The 20,054-nt window shown below is 35.1% G+C and overlaps 1 pseudogene; it reads left to right on the top strand.

Annotated features, from left to right (window-relative positions):
• The first annotated feature begins 10,913 nt into the window (after positions 1-10,913).
• LOC116110743 lies at positions 10,914-13,058 on the top strand (annotated as a pseudogene).
• Positions 13,059-20,054: the final 6,996 nt, after the last annotated feature.

Raw genomic sequence — 20,054 nt, 5'->3', positions numbered from 1 at the left:
AAAGTGGCATGGCTTCAGAGTATGTTCTCTAAGTTAGGGATTACACTTCCTCACACTCCAATCATTTGGTCTAACAATGTCAGTGCAGGTGCTCTAGCTGCCAATCCCCTATTTCATGTACGAACAAAACATATTGAGATTGACACACATTATATACGAGAGCAAGTATTAGCTAAAAAGATCAGTGTTCATTATGCTCCTTCCAAATTGCAAATAGCTAATCTTTTGACCAAACCACTATCTGCTGGCCAGTTTGTTGAGTCAAGACAAAAGCTAAGTGTAGTTAAATCTGTTCCTCCACATGCATAGTCCAAATCTGCATACTAGTGTCTGCTACTTGTTGCTCATCCTGGTGTTCCCTTAGTTCAACTGTTGTCTAAGTTGATTAATTGATATGCTCATCCTGGTGTTCTAAGTTGTCTAAGTTGATTTGGACTGTTCCCTCCACATGCATAGTCCAAATCTGCATACTAGTGTCTGCTACTTGTTGCTCATCCTGGTGTTCTCTCAGTTCAACTGTTGTCTAAGTTGATTAATTGATATGCTCATCCTGGTGTTCTATCAGTTCAACTGTTGTATAAGTTGATTAATTGCTACTTCAGTTCACTTGTTCAGAATACAATCAGTTCAACTGTTATAAGAGTTGATTGGTTGATTGATCAGTTCAGAGCTTATTAGTGTCTGTTGCTTGCTACTTATCTTGGTATTCAGCCAATTCAATTACTATATAAGTTGATTAGTTGCTGGATTAGTTCAGAGCTTTGAATTACTATATAAGTTGATTAGTTGCTGGATCAGATCAGAGCTTTGATTAATTCCTACTTCAGTTCACTTGTTCAGAATACAATCAGATTACAGTCATACAGAATGCAGCCAGATTATATGTTTTATATGTTCAGATTGCTTTGTATTGTAGTCTAGATTGCTGTTACAATTTGATTCAGCTGATTTGTGGTTAAAGATTACAGACCTACTCCTCTTATTTGTTCAATTGCTGTGTGATAAAATGTTACAAACTTGGGCTATAATCTGTGGCTCAACTATGTTGACAGCAATATACTGAAGCTTCCCAGTTTGATTTGAGGGGAAGTGTTAATAATGTACTAAAGCTTCCCAGTTTGGTTTGAGGGGAAGTGTTGGTAATAAACTGAAGCTTCCCAGCTTGGTTTGAGGGGGAAGTGTTGGTAAAAAGGGATGAGAATGCAAAGAAGTTGAGTAGCAGGAGCAAACTAAACTTTGGCAAAAGTGATGTTGTTTTGCCAAAGTTCAGACAACTTTATTTCACAAACGAGAATGCAATTTGTTAGAGTGTTTTGTTTATCTCAAAACTGTATAAAAGGGAAAGTTATTCCCTCTTGTAAACTGTTAAGAAAAGAATCAAATAGAAGCAAAATTCAATTTCTCTTGTCTTTCTCTTTGTGTTCTTTGAACCGTTGCTATTGTTTCACACCTATTAGTTGAACTTTAGTGTTTAGGACTTTAGGTTCTAAATCCATATATTGAAATCACAACACGGAACTTCAACTTTTGACATTTAGAACTTCAGATTCTAAAGTATTAAATTTAAATTTACAGGTTCAGGTTGATGATTAGAGACCTATTCTTAGAACTCTAGGTTCATTTACCATTTCTATATACAAGCTTCTGGTGCCATAATGTTTTGGTATCTCCAATAATATAATACAATAAAAAATTATAAATACGTAATGCAATCAATGCATTAGTAACAACATTACCAATATGTATTAAGAAATAAAGTCAATTGGTTAGTTCAGGAAACAATTATTACAAATATAGTATTGTTAGGAACTAACAATATTTTCTTATATGAAAGATCCCTTTTATAGAAACCATAGAACATATTCCTAACGGTAGTTTTATCATATAATATATAATAAATGAATGAATAAAACCGTTATACTTACCGAGTGTGTCGTGCATAAAAATAAATTAAGGACTTAAAACATAAGAGCATAATAAAAGGGACTGAAATGAGAGATCTTTTACAATCACTTCTCTCAAATTGTGTTGTGTGCAAATACAAGGAGAAGGGCAGTATTTATAGGCATTCATGACTGGCCAACCTCCCCAGTATCCAATAAGAGGAAGCCAAAGAGTAAAGCATGCGTTAATCACACATATTGACACATTCATAATAACATGTGGAAAGCCACACCATTTATAAGTATGTGGCATCAGAAATATTTAGTCAAGATTTTCATTATTGTAGAGTTTTGCGAACTATTTACCATAGATCTTAAATTTAATTATTTAAAAAGCTTTTGTTAATTATAGAGATTTTAAAGTGGCTGAATCATATTTCCCACCCAAAGTTTGACGAATGTACATTTTCCCACCCATGAACTCTGAAGAAAACATCTTCCCACCCATTGTTAATCTTTGTCAATGGAATTTGTTACCTAACAAAGGTAAAACTACAAAAAGACTATAATACTCTACACTATTTGACTTTATAATTTTTAATGAGGCTGAATAACATTTTCCCACCCAAACTCTGGTTTGTTTTGTATTAATTTTAGGATTAGTAAATTAAAAAGGAATAAAAATAAAGTCAATTATTGAAATAAAAAATTTGATAAAGAAACAATGCAATTCGCCAGAATCGTACCTAATGATTCCAGTCAAATCACACTTGGCCGAATGCGATTCATGATGAATTGCACTTGGACAGATGCAATTCAGGCCAAATCGTACTAGGCTGGTTGTGATTCTAGTCAAATTGCATCAAACCAGTAGCGATTCAGGCCAAATTGCACCTAGGTGGGTCTATACAGGCCGAATTGAACCTAGGTGGGTGCGATTCCAACCAAATCGCACCTGTTTAGGTGCGATTCTGACCAACTAATTTTTTTTTTTTTTCTGATATTTTTCTTTTTTCTACAATTTTTCAGCTTTTTTCCTTTTTTGGGGAAATTTTATTTTTTATAATTTTATAAAATATATACAATTTTAATGAAATATTACTTTGTAATTTTATAAATATTTAATTGAAAAATATAAATATTATTATAATTTTTAAAAATAATATATACAATTTTAAACTTCTTTAGAAACACACATACTTTAAAAGTGAAATCTCCATTGCAATTATAGGAAATGAAGATAGTGGGTTTAAAAAAGCTAATTCCAATTTGGTGAAGGTAATGTTGTCCCTTTGAGCTATTATGGACAGTTGTATAAGAGTTACACCTTTTCTTAGTCCTTTCATGTGTCCACCTTTGTTATAGCATCTTCTCTCAAATTACTTGGAGTAGGCAAATATGAATCATTATCAATTTCTTGTAACTTTTCCTATAAATGCAAATAACAAAACATTAGAATGTTCTAATTAAATAATATATATATATCATCTTCTCTCAAATTACTTGGAGTAGGCAAATATGAATCATTATCAATTTCTTGTAACTTTTCCTATAAATGCAAATAACAAAACATTAGAATGTTCTAATGAGAGAGAGAGAGAGAGAGAGAGAGAGAGAGAGAGAGAGAGAGAGAGAGAGAGAGAGAGACTCATTTTTCAAAGTAGAAGAAAATTCTTACAATTGTTTTTATAGCCTTTGTGTTGACTGTGTCACCATTTTTTTTCTTATGAGCTTTAATCCAAACCTCAACTCTAGATATGGTGCGTTTTCCAGTTTTATTTTTTCTAACCAAAAATAAAAATGTTTAAACTCTTATCCGTTTTAATCTTGAAATCATCTAAAAACAATGAGACATTACAATATCCTCAATCATGTGAGCATAACCCCTTTGACCACCTATTAATGGAGTTTAATTTTCCTCTTTTTTTTTATTTCATCACTTTTGTCCTGGAATAATTCAGTGATTTTATATCTAAAATAAAATAAACATTACTCATATGCATATATAATATAATGACCAAATGTGTGCACTGATATAATTAGCTTAAACTTTGAACCTATTTTTTCTTCCACGAACTTTTTCCATGCATTAATATTATTGATGCTTATTTCTTCTTCATTTTTTACCATCTTAATTTTGCTAACCAGCCTTGACTTTGAAGCTCTCCAAAGTGCACCTATATATATATATATATAGAGTGTTGCCATTCTTCTTCCAACTTACATCTTGCCTAAGCTGTATAAGTAAATTATTAGAACGAGCACCAATACACACACACACACACACATTAAGGAACTTGGAAATTCATTAATAACTTGAACACGTTTCCATAATATATCTCTCATGTCAGAAGCAACCTTTCTCCAACTAGAAAATGTATAAGGTACAATTTCTCACCCAAGAGGTCCCAAGAATGAAGACAACTTGATAGATTCTTCCTCAGTCAGCTGACCTTTGTCTTTGAATTTGACTTCAATCTAATTATCAACATTCAAAGCAATTTTCTTCATTTTAGTTGGACCTCTTTTTTTTCTCACGCACACTTGTGGAATCCATAAGTACTTATCTTTTCTACAGAACCTACTAAACAAACAAAAGAAAGTTAATATGATATTTAGTTTACAATAAATTCTTAAGAAATTAATAAATGCAAAAAAACCCCATTACTTATAAACAAGGCACAACTAAAGTTGGAATAACAATTGAAATCAGTAAAGTTGGAACATAATAGGCAAAATACTCATTATCAAAATACTCAATACTCAACTTCTTAATCCATTCTACCATTATCAAAATACTCATTATCAAAATATAATCCAAAACCTCGTGAGAGCAACCTCATATATATGCCAATAAATAAATATCAACAAAAGAAAAATTTGAAGGATCCACAAACCGCTACATCCCACAACATGAACTGCCAGGCTTATTATCTCACAATGAGTGGCCATTGCTCAACAATTCATACATTCATCTTCCATAAAAATAAATAAATGTTAAACTGTCTTTGGGTATCATATATTGTAACCCAATAAACAAAAATCAATTGGCATTCTGTGTGAAAACATAGGTTGGTAGCCAAGTTTCTTGATTGACAATCAAAGTTTCTTATAGAAGCTTCATTTGGCTTCTAGAAGCAAGGATTTCAAGGATTCAAATTCACAAACAAGCAAAACAATGAATTTAAAAAAAAAAAAATCGCATGTATGTGCAATCAAAAGCGATTGATTAACAATTGGATTGCGTGATCGATTCAATTCAAGATTGAAAATTTTATAAAATTGCATACCTGAATCTAAGCGAAGGCCTAAAATTGCGAAATTTGAGCTAAAATAGCAAGAATACAGTTAGCTAAAATGGAGTGAAGATTCAAACCCTAAATAGAAATCACACTTTCAAGATGAAATTTGAGTGAAGATTGAGAAAATCTAATGTAGAATATGACTAAATTGAGATAAGGAACAATGGAAAAGGAAGTTTGCAGCTGAAATTTGGGTGAAGAACTGAATATTGCGAAAATGGACTGAAGAAGATTCAAAGAAGACGAGTGAAATTCTAGGAAATGTTGGGTTGGCGGGTATTAGGTGTTAGTGAATAAAATTTAGAGAAATTTTTGGTGGGTAGGTATTAGGTGTTTTTTTCCCGATTAATAATTAGGTATATGGTAACATTTTTAAGGTGTTATTGTATTTTTATTATATTGTAACAAAATTAAAAAAAATTAAAAAAAAAAATAAAACTATTGTATTATTGGGTCTAGGGTAACGCTTTAAAAGTGCTATTGTAGATATATATATTAATAACATTTTAGAAAATAAAGTTACCATTAATAGATAATAAGTTATAAAAAGATAAAGTGTTACTTATCAAAATTACTATCATAACATTTTCACAACAAATGTTACCATAGATATGTATTTAATAACATATTTAAAGAAAAGTGTTACTATCCAGGGTTACCATAGGTCATTTTTTTTTTTTTTTTTTTTTTTTTTTTTTTTTGTAGTGATAGTTTAGTTCATTTCAATCTCAAGAAGTAAACCTAGTCTAACCCTAACTACCAAACACAACCTTAGTTGCATATCATTTGCCTATTGCAGTAATGGTTTTTAACACTATTTTCTACAACATTATTGAAATGAAGCATTTGTCTATATTGCAGTTATAGAGTTGATCTGATGGTGCGAGTTGCAAAGAGGTCAATGATGGACAAGCTTGAACCAATGCTCGATATGGTGGATCCTCAACCAGTGGGAAGATCTCTTTCAATGAGGAGAAGGATCTTTGACATGCCTCATGGTGTTATTCAGAAAGAAATTATAGCAGGCATTTGATGAGTGATGAAATGATATTTATATTCCATGATTCTATGGGTAGATTGTTTTAAATTCATTGACTTTAAGGATTATTTTTATGCAAGTTTCTTTATATATTTCCATTTTTAAGAATCACGGGTATCTATATGAGTTTCAGGTTTTTAGGCAGAAAAATGGTGACTTTATACTCACACGATGGTTGGAGGCTTTGGATGTGCTAAAGAGGGAAACTGGATCGTCAAGCAAAAGAAATAATGTGAAATTGCTAGATGGCATCGCGACATGGTCTTTTTGTGTCGCAGCATGGTATTTATGTCCTACAACATGGTTCTTCTGCACCGTGACATGGCTTTTCTACGCCATGGCATGAAAAGATGATTTAGAGCAGAAAGTTTAAGCTACGGCGTGAAAAAGTTGGCGCTGTAGCATGACAAAGCTTTAGGGTTGCGGAAGAATTTTGCACTGCGGCGCCAGAAAATCACACCGTAGCATGGATCGCAAGAAAAATAATAATGTCTTTTTTTCCAACTCCGACTTGAACTTGTATTTTCCTAAAAACACCCTTAGCAAAGGAAAAGTATAAATAAGACATTGTAATTTATTTTAGGGTTACTCTTTAACCTAAATTGAGAGACGTTTTGAAGCAAGAAAGAGAAGGAGATTCTTCCTAGGGTTTTGGATTTTTCATGCTTTCGGGGGAATTGAGGTTTGTTTTCTTGATGTCAATGTGTAACTAAATTCTTCTCTAGGGATCCAATGTAGCCTAATTGGAAGGCTCTTTCTCAAACAGATGTTATTGCTATTAATTCAATTGGAAATCTTGATTCATTCATGTTATTAATCTAATCTTTAATTTTCATTACTGTGTGACGACACTTAGTGTGAATTATTAGGTTTATGTGTTGAGATTAGATATGTATTATGTTTTAATATCGAAGAACTAATGTGAATGAATGTTTAGTACTCTATGCATACGCCCGGATAGAGTATTAGTGGGTTCATGATTTCTTGAATAATTAGTGCATGTGAATACGCCCTAACAGATGCGCCTTTGTTCTTGATTTCAAGTATTCTTGTGTTGAATGGGTTTTTAATTCATAGGCTACACTATACGCCCTAGCTAGTCTTGCGTTAAAAATACTAGGTTAATCCCGAACTCCATACGATAATACCTTGATTCAGAGAATGCGAACCCTAGAGACTGAATTGATAAACCATAGAGAGATGTTTGACATAGAGCTGGATAATTATGATGAAATTGGAGCCCTAGGTTTTGGTCAATTGGGTTTTAGATAATTTTAATAGTTGTTTAATTTTAGTTTTGTTCAGTTGTTGCTTTTAAAGTGATTTTTCTTAATTCTAGTTATTAGTTTTAATTGAAGCATAGTTATTAGGATTAGTAAATTGCTTACAAATCCCTATGGGATCGACCCTTGCTTTTGCACACTAGACTATGACAGTGATTCATGCACTTGCGAGGAATTAGAATTTGTTCATCAACGTTGCACAAGTTGTACAAAGGACTGACGAAAAGAAGGCTGCCAACACCTTTGAGGCAATGTATGAGCCAAAAATCGTATTGGACCTTGTCAGGCCCAATAACAAAATAAAAGATTCACGACCCAATGCCATAACCCAATTCTGGTTGGACCCACTCTTAAATCTATCTTGTAGATTGACCATCCAATGGGATGGCCCATCTTGTAAGAAGGTCCATTTTATGAGTTGGACCATACCACGAGTCAGCCCTCTCCACGAGTTGGGCTACTTAATGAGTTGGATCACTCTACGATCAAGACCGCCCTATGAACTGGGCCAACTTATACTTTGGGTCATTCCAATAGTTAGGCATTTTCTTCAAGTTAAGCAAAGTTGGCCTCTAGCCCATTAGCCTATATTGGTTCCAAAATAGGACTCAAAGTCTTACTTATTTCCTAGTTCATCCAAGATTCCTAATCTTTCATGAACTAGTACTTCTACTCCTACATGGATTATCACTATGAGTTTCCTGTTTATGAGAACGCCTAATTCTACAAGGACTCAAGCTTCCTCAGCTCACTATATAAACAAACGTCAAGCCTCTCATTATTCATTCAGACACAACACCTCTCTTTAGCTCTTGAATTCTTGCTCTCAAGGATCGCCACCTTTCCCCACCGTAAAGCTTAGTTCCGACTAACTTTACTTCCCATAGTCACCGTAAAGTCATGCTCCAAGTCCAACCACTTTACGCCAATAGTCCTGCCCTAGCCTAACACTCTTGGTAAACCCTTTCCCGCTCTTGGACTTACCTATATATTCCCTTCAATCATGCTTACTTGAGCTCAGAGTGCTTGTGGCAGACAACACATCGGTGTCCCCTGAGCCTTCACGTTTGCATTCTTTATCCCTGTAGTTCTATATGATTGTCAATGGCCTCATCCTCACAGGATCATCCTTGTCCGAATCACTATACGTAGATTTCACCGTTTACAGGCATGCACATAGAATAAGGTTGTGTAATTAATAAACCACCCCCTTTTGGGCTATTTGTTTTTATATGTTGTTATTTAAGTGTTTACCATTACCTCTTTAAATTGCCTGAGGCTAAGGATTGTTCTTGATCGTGCTTAGACTTGTATTTGTGCTGTTTTAACTAGAGATTGGCTATTTATTTTTGGAACCTAAGTGAACTCTAGTTTGTTATCTCATTTTCTGGTAATTTTTATTGTGAATGTTGTATAGTTGTTAAGCCTATTTTTGCCTTGGATTTTATGGGTCTGAAGTCTTACAAGCTCTCCTGGCAAGTTCAATAACACAAGCCCATTGGCCTTAAAACCCGAAGATCATAAAATCCAAGTTGATACAACTATAAAGAATTCAATCCAATGTTGAAATAAAAAAAATAAAAAGTTAGGGCATTTTCATTAATATCTCATCTTTTACGCAAGTATTAGCGCAAATTTGTAAGTTTTAAACTAGTACATTTTGAATGATAAAAATTAATCTTAATATGCTTGATTTCTAAGGTGTTAGGAATATGTTTTAGATGCAAGATGTTTTTTAATGATACACATGTATTTTATTCATGATAAACTATACAATTTAATAAATTATTTGATAACTTAACCAACATAATGTTTAATGCTCCTGGACTTAGATTGTTGTAAAGAACTATTTATATGAAGTTTTCATATATGGGAGAGATATATTTTTTTTTAAGTCTAAAACTTTTTCACGGCCTTAAATAAAGCTGGACGCTTTCTTTACTTAAATGTTGTTATGTTGAATGCCTTAATGGGAGATGACGAGTCTCAAGTTATTAAGTGGAAGAGATACTTGTGCATTTAGAATGTATTGAATGGACCACGTCAATTTAATGTTTAGTATAAATACCGTAACTAAACATAAATTTCACACTTTGGCAGTTGAGGAGGTGTCTATCTAGATCCCGAGTGGATAGAGTAACTTTTGTTTATAGTATGTTTTATTTGATTAGAATAAAAGGTGAGACCACATTTATATGGTCAATACCCTGATTAGTTGGAAGATTGTACTCATAAGCGAGACCACATTCATGACTCCTAAGTGAGATAAAAATATCACCTTGAGGATTTTTCAAGGACTTTTGGATAATAATTTTGGCCAAGTATTAGGCGATTAGATTCATCAAATTGAGACTATGTTTATATTTGTAGAAACTGTGACAATCTTAATTATCTATTAGATGAAAAGTGGTCTCAACGGATTCAGATGTAATTAGAAGGGTAAACGGTCGATTCTCCCAGCTCCAATTATTGATATTCTACGAGGTTACACATGCATGTATTAATTGCCATAAAGATAGGATTTTAAAGTAAAATTAATACAATTAATTTAATGAAGCTTTCTTAATAGAGTATTTAATTAAAGAATTCAATTTTGGGTTTTCAATGGAATAGCCAAGAATTAAAAGATCAAGATCTATTGTATTTAAGAGTTAAATAGATAATGAACCCGTTCATTGGAGCTTTAATTGAATATGTCCATATTAGTCTTTTGTGTAACTCTATGTTAATTCCTGAATTAAAAATATAATTGTGGTTATAAAGTTTTGAACCTAACACCACAAGCTATAGTAAGCCCAAACTTATAACTCATGAGTTTTAAGTGGAAGTGGTATAAAACAATTATTGTAGGATTTCGAATTAATTATTAAAAGAGGATTCCTACTCACGTAGGGTTTAGTGCCTATATAAGCGTACTTAACTTAGGTTTAAAAATGAGATTCTCCCAAAATACAATATACGATATTGAGTATTTGTAAGTATGAGGAAATCGATGACTTAGGATACCAAAGCGATGCCTACACGTTGCGGGAAGACTTTTGGAGAAAGTTTCAAAGCATCATCCCTTCTTCTGATTAATTAACTTTTAAAAACCCTAAATCAAGTATCTTTCACTGCGATTCATGTGGGATGTAAAAAAAATCCCAACATAAGGTGCATTAGTTCTACAAGGAAAGAGTTGTACCTTAAAACCTACCTTATTCCTATATATTCTATTGAAAGAATAAGATGGGTAGAATTTTCTATTAAAAGAATAAGTTAAAACCACTTTTTTGTATTTTATCCTGCCCTTACCAAATCTCTCCCATAATTAGAGCTCTATATAACCTCCTTTCTTCTTTATATAAAGGCGTTCTTTACTCTCTTGCAGAGCATCCAAAACTTCATCAGTTAAGTTTAAGAAGCAATGGAGAGGCATTGGCTACTTTGCCTTCTAATAGCCACTTTGGTGGCTGCCACCATGGCTGCCGATGAAGAAGCTCAACAAAGGGCTGCTGATAGAGTCACAAACTTGCCGGGACAACCACTGGTGCCATTCTAGCACTATTCTGGCTATATTCAACTTCAAACTCAAAATGAAAAGTCAATTTTCTACTGGTTCTTTGAAGCTCAAACTGAACCTGCTCTTAAGCCTCTTGTAATTTGGCTACATGGAGCACTTGGCTGCTCATCCGTGGCCTTTGGAGCTACACAAGAAATCGGACCATTTTTGGTACGGCGTCTAAGCTATTTTACAAATCGACTCACTTTCAATGAATACTCTTGGAATAAAGGTAATGACGATCTTGAATTTGCCATCTTCCTCTATATTTATTATTAGTTTTTCATATTCTAACCTTCACTTCTTATTGTTAAAATTGAATTAGTTGCAAATGTTCTATTCCTGGAGTCACCGGTGAGCGTAGGCTTTTCGTACACCAACAATACTAATGATTTACTTGAGATCGGTGACCAAGTTGTAGCCAATGACACTCTTGCATTTTTACTTGGATGGTTCAAAAGGTTTCTCGACTTCAAATCTCATGATTTTTATATCATTGGAGAAAGTTATGGTGGTATGGTTTTACTCACATTAATCATTTTCTTATTATTTATATTGTATTTCATTATCACAAGATATTTTTGAAAATAAAAATATTACTAAGTTTTTTTTTTTTCATATAAATTATTATAGTCCATGTGTAATACTTCTTTGTTTTTGGAATATATTATAATAATAATTAATTGATATGTTAATTTCCTTTATAATATCTTAATCATGTAGAAATAATATTTAATTTCATTCTTCTTATTATTTAGGACACTACGCTCCTCAACTTGCTGATCTTATTTATGAAACAAACAAAGGAGCTACCCAAGACTCGTTTATCAATCTCAAAGGATTCATGGTAAGTAACCCTAACTATTATGTATTTCTTGTTACCTAATTATTACATGATTCTTCATCCTACTGCTTAAACTTGTTTTCCTACACTCCACATAAATTACTAATAATTGAAATTTAATGTTGATTAAAAAAAAATCAGATGGGAAATGCTGTGATTAACGATCAAACAGATACCCTTGGGATTGTGGATTATGCATGGAGTCACGGAATCATATCAAACAAACTCTACCAAAGCTTAAAGGCGAACTGTGAAGATTTTAAGCTTCCTCATACAAGTAGTCAATGCAACGATCAACTTAAAGCTTTCTTCGATGCTTTTTCCGGCATTGATATATTCAACGTCTACTCCCCCATTTGCGTCCTTAACTTTTCTTCCACCGCCACTTCTTCAAACCTTGAAGTAATTAAGTGAAATACTTTAAGAGAATTATAAATTTGCAATACAATAGATATAAATGTGTTTAACTTAATTTTATTTAATATTTTTGTTTTAGGACGTTGGATTTGAGATACGATCAACGTTTGATCCATGTGTAAACAGTTATGTGAGGAAGTATTTCAACCAAAAAGAGGTTCAAAGGGCACTTCATGCCAACGTGACCAATTTGCCCTATCCTTACACTCTATGCAAGTACATTTAATTTGTAAAATAAATATGAGACTCAATTGGTATCAATTTTTTTTCTTATATTGTTTTTCATGTAATTATTCAGTTCTCAGCTCACCAAATGGACTAACTCTCCGGAAACTGTGTTGCCAACCATTTCAAAGCTTTGAGATGCAGGAATGCGCATCTGGACCTATAGGTACTGCATTTTCAAACATTAATGTTCTTATAGTAATTTTTTTTTAATAATTATTCAACCTCGTCTATTGGTTTATCATAAAATTAATAAATGATTAATATTACAGTGGTGACGCGGATGCAAGGGTACCGGTGACATCTACAAGATATACGATCTAACCAATTAGGTTACCAGTAATGAAGAATGGAGACCTTGGTTTTACAACGTCAAGTCTGCTGGTGGAGCTTATGGTAAAGGACTCACCTTGGCCACCATACGCGGCGGAGGTCACGAAGCTGCATTGTCGGCACGAGATTGGCTCACTTTCTCTGTTGACCATTTTGTTCTACACAGTAGCTTGCCATCTTCCAGTTTCTGATTTGTGGTAAAAAGTTTAGATGTACTAATTTTAACAATATATTTGTCTCTATGACTATAATATTATAAATCATATTATATTGTAATAAATATCAAAATTAATATATATATATATATATATATGATATATATACACTACGGCACCGAAATTCTGTACCGGCCTACGTGTAACGCGCGTCTGAATTTTTTTATAATATTTTTCTAGTGAACGGCCGTCCATCAAATTTGGACAGCCGTTCACTCACATGAGCGCCCTTCCATATTATATGGACGACGTCCATATACAAGGGATAGGTGTCCCCATTTAAAGGACGCTCGTCCATAAATAAAATACATAAAAAAATTTGTAAAACATTATGGACGGCCGTCCCTTAATTTTGGACGGGTTCCACAATACGGACACCCGTCCATTAAGTTGGGGCGGCGTCCATAAGGAATGGTGCCTCCAAACTTAATTTGTTTTAAAATAAAAAAAAAATTTGGACGCTCGTCCATAAATTGTGGACGGGCGTCCCTTAAGTTTGGACGCCCTCCTTGACCCAAATATGAAAAAAAAAAAAAAAAAAAAACTTTGGGGACGGCCGTCCATAAATTTTGGACGCCCGTCCTACTTTTAATAAAAAAAAAAAAAAAATTTAAACAAAAACCCATTCTTCTGTTGCAAAACTCTTCGTCTTCATTCCCCTCTCCTCTCTTTTTCTTCGTCTTCATTGCTAGTAGATTATGATGGTGATTATGTTGAAGAGGTCCACAAATCTGAGACAAAAGAGAAGCTTACGTCCAGAGTTGGGAGAACCTGTGATTTTAAGGTGTCAGCCTTACAAGCTTCCGCTTGTTAACCAAAATGTGAAAAAGGATAAACTGTGAAGGTCCTTATTGTAATTTCCTTATGCTTTGTTCACAACTCTAAAACTGTGTCGTTTCAGTTAACACAGTGTCTTCTTGTATAAAGACCCACTTGCTACTGTTGTTAATCAAGAAATCAGTTGGTTCACGATTTTCAAACTTTCTTCAGTCTCTGTTTTTCCATCATTTTTTTCACTTGGTATCAAGCCGACGACAAACGTCCAATGGCTACGATTCCTTTAAAAATCAATCAAAAACATGAGAAGAGTCTTCATGGCTCAGTCCTCCACATGCTCAGCGTTTTCGTCAAATCTGCAAGTCGTTAGCCCTAGTTGACACGAGATAGCTATACCAACAATTATAAGTTCTGGCGATCTCAAGTTCTGTTCGCAGCAGGAGCGCATGAGCTTGAGAACACTTGACAGGTTCAATTCCATGTCTCCCCTTTTATTCTTACAGATCCTAAATGTTCAAATGAGCTAAGTGATAGAACATCAGCTGAAACCTAGCTAGAGAAACAATAAATCCAGCTTATGTAGCTTGGAAAAGAACTGATAAACTACTTGTCCTTGGCTTTTGGCTTCAATTTCTGAAAATATGTTCCCACTGTATCGAAGTGTCAGTTTTCTACTGAAGTTTGGTTTACACTCGAAAATGAGTTTTTAATTGACTCCAAAGCGCAGCTTTACATTTAAAGAGTCTGCTTCAGTCAACTCAAAAAGGAAATCTCAGCGTTAGTGAATTTGTTAAAAGATAAAAAACATTGCTGAAAATTTGTCTACAAGTGGACAAGTAATTACCGATGAAGAGCTTCTTCAGTATGTGTTGGATGGGTTAGGGCCAGAGTTTGATGCTGTGTTTGTCAACAACTTCCGAATCGAATCCAAATTTGATTCTATCACCTTACAGGAGCTCAATTTCTACTTCAGAAATATGAAATGAGGCTTGAAAAGTTTAATAGTGCAGATTTCATGGAGGCTCAGTCAACATAGCTTCACTCAACAATACCACAAGTCTGCCATCTCTGACCACACAAACAAAATGCGTACAACACCTGCTGTTTTGACACCTGTGTCTACAACGTCTGATGGATTACCTAATGTGTCACCTTCTTTGCCAGGAACTCAGTTTTATCCTGTGCATGCGGGCTTTGTTTTCAAGGTAGTCAGAACCATTCATCAGATATTGGTCCTATGTACGGACAACTTGCTTCCTATTCTTTCAGACCTTCAGGATATAACTCTGGAGGTAGAGGCAGAGTAGATCTAATGTCGAGGGAGGCCAATCTGTCAAGTTTGTAACAAGGTTGGTCATACGGCTTTACAATGCTATCATCGCTACAACTCTGCTTATAATGGGACTCCACCGCAGTTTGGACCTTCTCCACAATTTGGTATGTCCAACCCTGTCAATTCTGGATACAACAGTCGTCCCACCTTCACACAGTCCCATTTCATTCAACAGCAACCTCCTGGATATATCTCTTATGGATCACAGACTCAACCAGCCACCACTACTAATTATCAGGTTCACAGCATTACAATGACTCTCAACTATGCCTTCTGCCACTCATTCTCAGCAGGTTTTCATGTTCCCAGCCAACAGACTCAAAATCTACCTCATACACCAAACAAGCTTACTTTGTGTCCCCCAGGTCCCATCCACTAGTCAATCTTGTAGTGCAACAATCACACCCAATTTCAATGATCCTGTTGCCCCAGCTTGGTAACATGGACTCTGGAGCCACTGACCATGTAACTGCTGATCTTAATCAATTACCGTCAGTAGAAATTAGGATGGAGTTAAGCAACTACAAGTTGGCAATGGTGAGTCTCTACATATTACTCATATTGGTTCTACTTTTCTGCCAAATACCTTACATTCTAAATGTCTACATCTAAAAATGTGCTGTGTGTTCCTAGGATTACTAAAAATCTTCTTACATATCTAAGTTCACTAAAGATAACCATGTTGTTGTTGAATTGACTCGGATTGTTGCATGTTAGGACAAGGCTACCAGGGAAATACTACGGTAGGGAGGACTTAGGCTGGCTTATATCAGTTGCATATTCCATCTAGGTTTCTTTCGTCTCATTTACCTGCTAGGCTTGACAGTTCTGGTCCTTGTGTACCTCAGTCACTTGTTGCTTCAGCTAGTCAGTCCATTCACAATAATGTACTGAAAAGGATATGAGTCACTCTTGTTATACTAGAAATAAGATGGCAGGTTCTGTAAAACAACCTAATGATTGTAATACTATCCTGCATACTTGTAATTCTTTTCCTATTAATAAAAACACAAACTTAATGGTTCTACTTCCTTACTTTCTCCAACTGTTTTGCATAATTCTGGTGATGATTTATCTACACTACATTACATATTACAGTACCAATTTTTCTCATATCTCATCACATTAGGCCACCAAGCACTCTCAACTGAAAATACCAACATATCACATAGTTCACCTACTGTTTTCATGTTAATACCAAACACATATGCTATCTCTTTGGCATAATAGGTTAGGCCATCCTCACTCAGATGTGTTTACACAATTCTATCTTCTATGATAAACAACCTTCAGGATCAGCCTCTGTCTTACCCTTCTGTGATGCCTGTAGATTAGGCAAATTGCATAATCACTTTCCTTGTCTCAATCTAGAGCTACACACCCACTCGAGTTAGTTCATAGTGATGTGGTGGGACCAGCCCCACTGACCTCCCTAGAAGGGTTCAAATACTATTCCATTTCATTATGATTACAGCCGGTTTACTTGGCTGTTTCCCTTAAGGACAAAAGCTGAAGTCAATTCTGTTTTTATTAAGTTTCACCACCTTTGGAGACAATTAATTGTAAGCTTAAATGTCTCCAATCCGACCAAGGTGGAGAATATAAGGGTCTACTGTCATATTTGTCTGCTGTTGGTATTCAGTTTAGGCACTCTTGTGCTCATGTTCACCAGCAAAATGGAAGAAGTGAACGCAAACTAGACATATAGCAGAGACTGGCATCACTTTACTTGCTCATGCCTCTATGCCACTGCATTATGGTGGTTTGCAGACGCGTCTCTTGATTAATAGATGCCTACCTCTGTTTTAAATCACATTTCACCTTATCAAGTACTCTTTAACAGACCACCGGTGTATTCTGAACTTAAAACCTTTGGCTGCACTTGTTTTCCTTTTTTAAGAGATTTTAATAAACATAAACTCATTTTCATTCATCCAAATGTACTTTTGTTGGATATAGTTTAGTGCATAAGGTTATAAGTGTTTAAATTCAGAAGGCAAAGTTTATATCACACCTAATGTCCAATTCAATGAACAAGAGTTTTCATTTGCCACAAACCTGATCATCTCACTCTGTTGCTATACCACTTGATTCACTAGAAACCACCTCTTTCCTTCCTAGTTTTTCTTATGTTTCTGTTCAGCTCCCATCTGATATAAGTGCCAAAGTCTCTCCTGCAGTGGTTAATCCTAGTTCATGTCCCAATTCAACAGTTGGTAAGTTAGATTCTGCATCAATTTCAGCACTCAATCTCCTTCTAATATTCCTTGTAGCTATACTTTTAATTCTGCTGTCTCTTTGTCTCCATTACATCATACTACTGCCCAATAGATGCTCCTACCATTTTAGGTCCAACTTCTTCTGATACAATGTTCACGGACCAGCTTCTACTACAACTCACACACCTTTGTCCCCTGCCCTCTTAAGGTTGATTTTACCCATTTCAAACAATTGTACAATCAGTGGTCACTATCCTTGCCCACCAATCAGCCTAGTTTACAGCACTCTTCTCATCCTCTTGGTTGCTCTCTTGTGTAGATTTAACTCCATCACATTCCTGCTCTTGTCCATCTTCTTTACCCTGGCCATCAATTCACATCCATATACTAGATCTAATCCTCTTTACAACCTTCTACTACTGCCCCTACACAAACTTGTCTACCATCATCACTACACAACCTGAATCTTTCACAACAAAAACAGCCCTGCACAACTTAAATTCTCAACAACAAACCAGATCCTGTACATTCTTATACTGCCCTTACATCATCTACAACCTTGTTCAACCTGAACCTGCCAGTAAGTGAAGCTCTTGCTAGTAATGAGTGGAAATAGGCTTGCAAGCTGAGTTCAATGCTTTATGCAAAATGAAACCTGAGTCTTTTCCTAAGACTGCCTATGATATGTGTTGTAACAAATGGGTTTTCAGGACAAATTCAATGCTGATGGGTCCTCTCCAAATATAGCTAGGCTAGTTGCAAAAGGCTTTCACAAACACCTGGGTTGGATTACTTTGAAACTTTCAGCCCGGTTATTAGCCTGTACCATTAGAATCATTCTTACAGTTGCTATTTCTTCGGATGGGACATTCAACAGATAGATGTAAATAATGCTTTCCTTAATGGCCAACTAACTGAAACTGTTTAATGAGGCAGCCTGAAGGTTTTGAAGTTTCTCACCTTTCTTCAATGTGTGCAAACTTAACAGCTCTCTATGGTTTAAACAAGCTCCAAGAGCATGGTTTGATAAACTCAACAAGCCTTGCTGGACAAAGGCTTTAAGAATTCAGTTTCAATTCCAGTTTATTCATCTTCAAGGATAATGCTCAAGTTCTCTATGTCCTTATTTATGTGGACGACATCCTAATAACTGGATCCAACAACTCTTCCATTTTACAACTTATTGAAACCTTAAATACTCAGTTTGCCTTAAAACACTTGGTTCAGTGACCTATTTCTTGGTCTAGAGGTAACTAGAACACATAGAAATTCACTTGAGCAGACCAATATGTTACTGATTTGCTTCAAAAAACCAAGATGCAAGATGCCCTTCTTGCCCCACCCCATGGCTGCTGTACAAAACTTTCAGCTACAGATAGTGAGTTGTTTAAAGACCCTAGTTTGTATAGAAGTCCCATTGGTGCTCTTCAGTACTTAACCTTAACAAGGCCTGAATTAGTTTTACAGTCAACAAACTAAGTCAGTACCTTCAGCTCCTACTGAGCTACAATGGCAAGCTTGCAAGAGGGTTTTGAGATATCTTAAAGGAACACAGTCTCATGGTCTTCAGTTCAGCCAGCAGTTTCTCTTCACCTTGAATGCTATGCAGATGCTGACTGGGGCAGTAACTTGGATGACAGGAGGTCCACCAATGGATACTGTGTATATCTTGGGCCAAATCTGATTCATGGAGCTCCCGGAAGCAAGAGTGGTTGCCTTATCATCTACTGAAGCTGAATATAGAGCATTGCACATACAGCAACTGAATTGGCATGGCTGGAAGTCTGTTTTCTGAGTTGGGAATATCCCCAATTTTGTCCAGTAATTTGGTGTGATAATGTCACGCTGTTGCCTTAGCTTCTAATCCAGTTTTTCATGCTCGAACAAAGCATATAGAGATTGATACTCATTACATCCGGGATCAAGTTTATCAAAAAAATTGCTGTGCAGTATGTTCCTTCAAAACTGCAGATAGCTGATGTGTTACCAAAGCCCTCTCCATTACTCATTTTCAAGAGTTGAAACAGAACCTGTGTTGTTGACACTCACAGCCTGTAAGTATTGCTGAATCTCCAGTGCTTATGCTGCCTATGTGTATGAACTGAATTGGTGAATTGAAGTGGCGTTTGAAGTTTTTATGGTAATCTAAAATATGATGAACTGAAGTGGTTGTGAAATGGTTGTGTTAAGTTGAAATGAGATTTTGTGTGAGAAGTGATTGTTGCAACTGTTCTGGGTTAATGGTTGTTACAGCCTTGTGATAAAGTTGCAGTGTGTTAATTTTGTGATTGAGGCTGCAGTAGTTGCAGGTTTAGTTTCTGATTATTGAAATGCTCTGTATTGGAAAGGGTGTTTTGCAGTAAATTGGTAGTTGAAATGAATGCAAATAGTAGTTAAAGTTGCAGTGTGTTAATTTGTGATGAGGTTGCAGTAGTTGCAGGTGTAGTTTCTGATTATTGAAATGCTCTGTAGTTGGAAAGGGTGTTTTGCAGTAGAAATTGGTAGTTGAAATGAATGCAATAGTAGTTAAAGTTGCTGTCTTTCTATTATTGAAATGCTCTGTAGTTGGAAAGGGTGTCTTGCAGTAGAAATGGTAGTTAAATGGTATTTGAAATGACTGCTAAACTAGCTGTTGAAGTGTTG

The sequence above is a fragment of the Pistacia vera genome, unplaced genomic scaffold (assembly GCF_008641045.1).
Source record: "Pistacia vera cultivar Batoury unplaced genomic scaffold, PisVer_v2 Contig612, whole genome shotgun sequence".
NCBI classification, from domain to species: Eukaryota; Viridiplantae; Streptophyta; class Magnoliopsida; order Sapindales; family Anacardiaceae; genus Pistacia; species Pistacia vera.
Note: the sequence above shows the minus strand (reverse complement) of the source record. Positions and strands in the feature narration are given on the sequence as shown.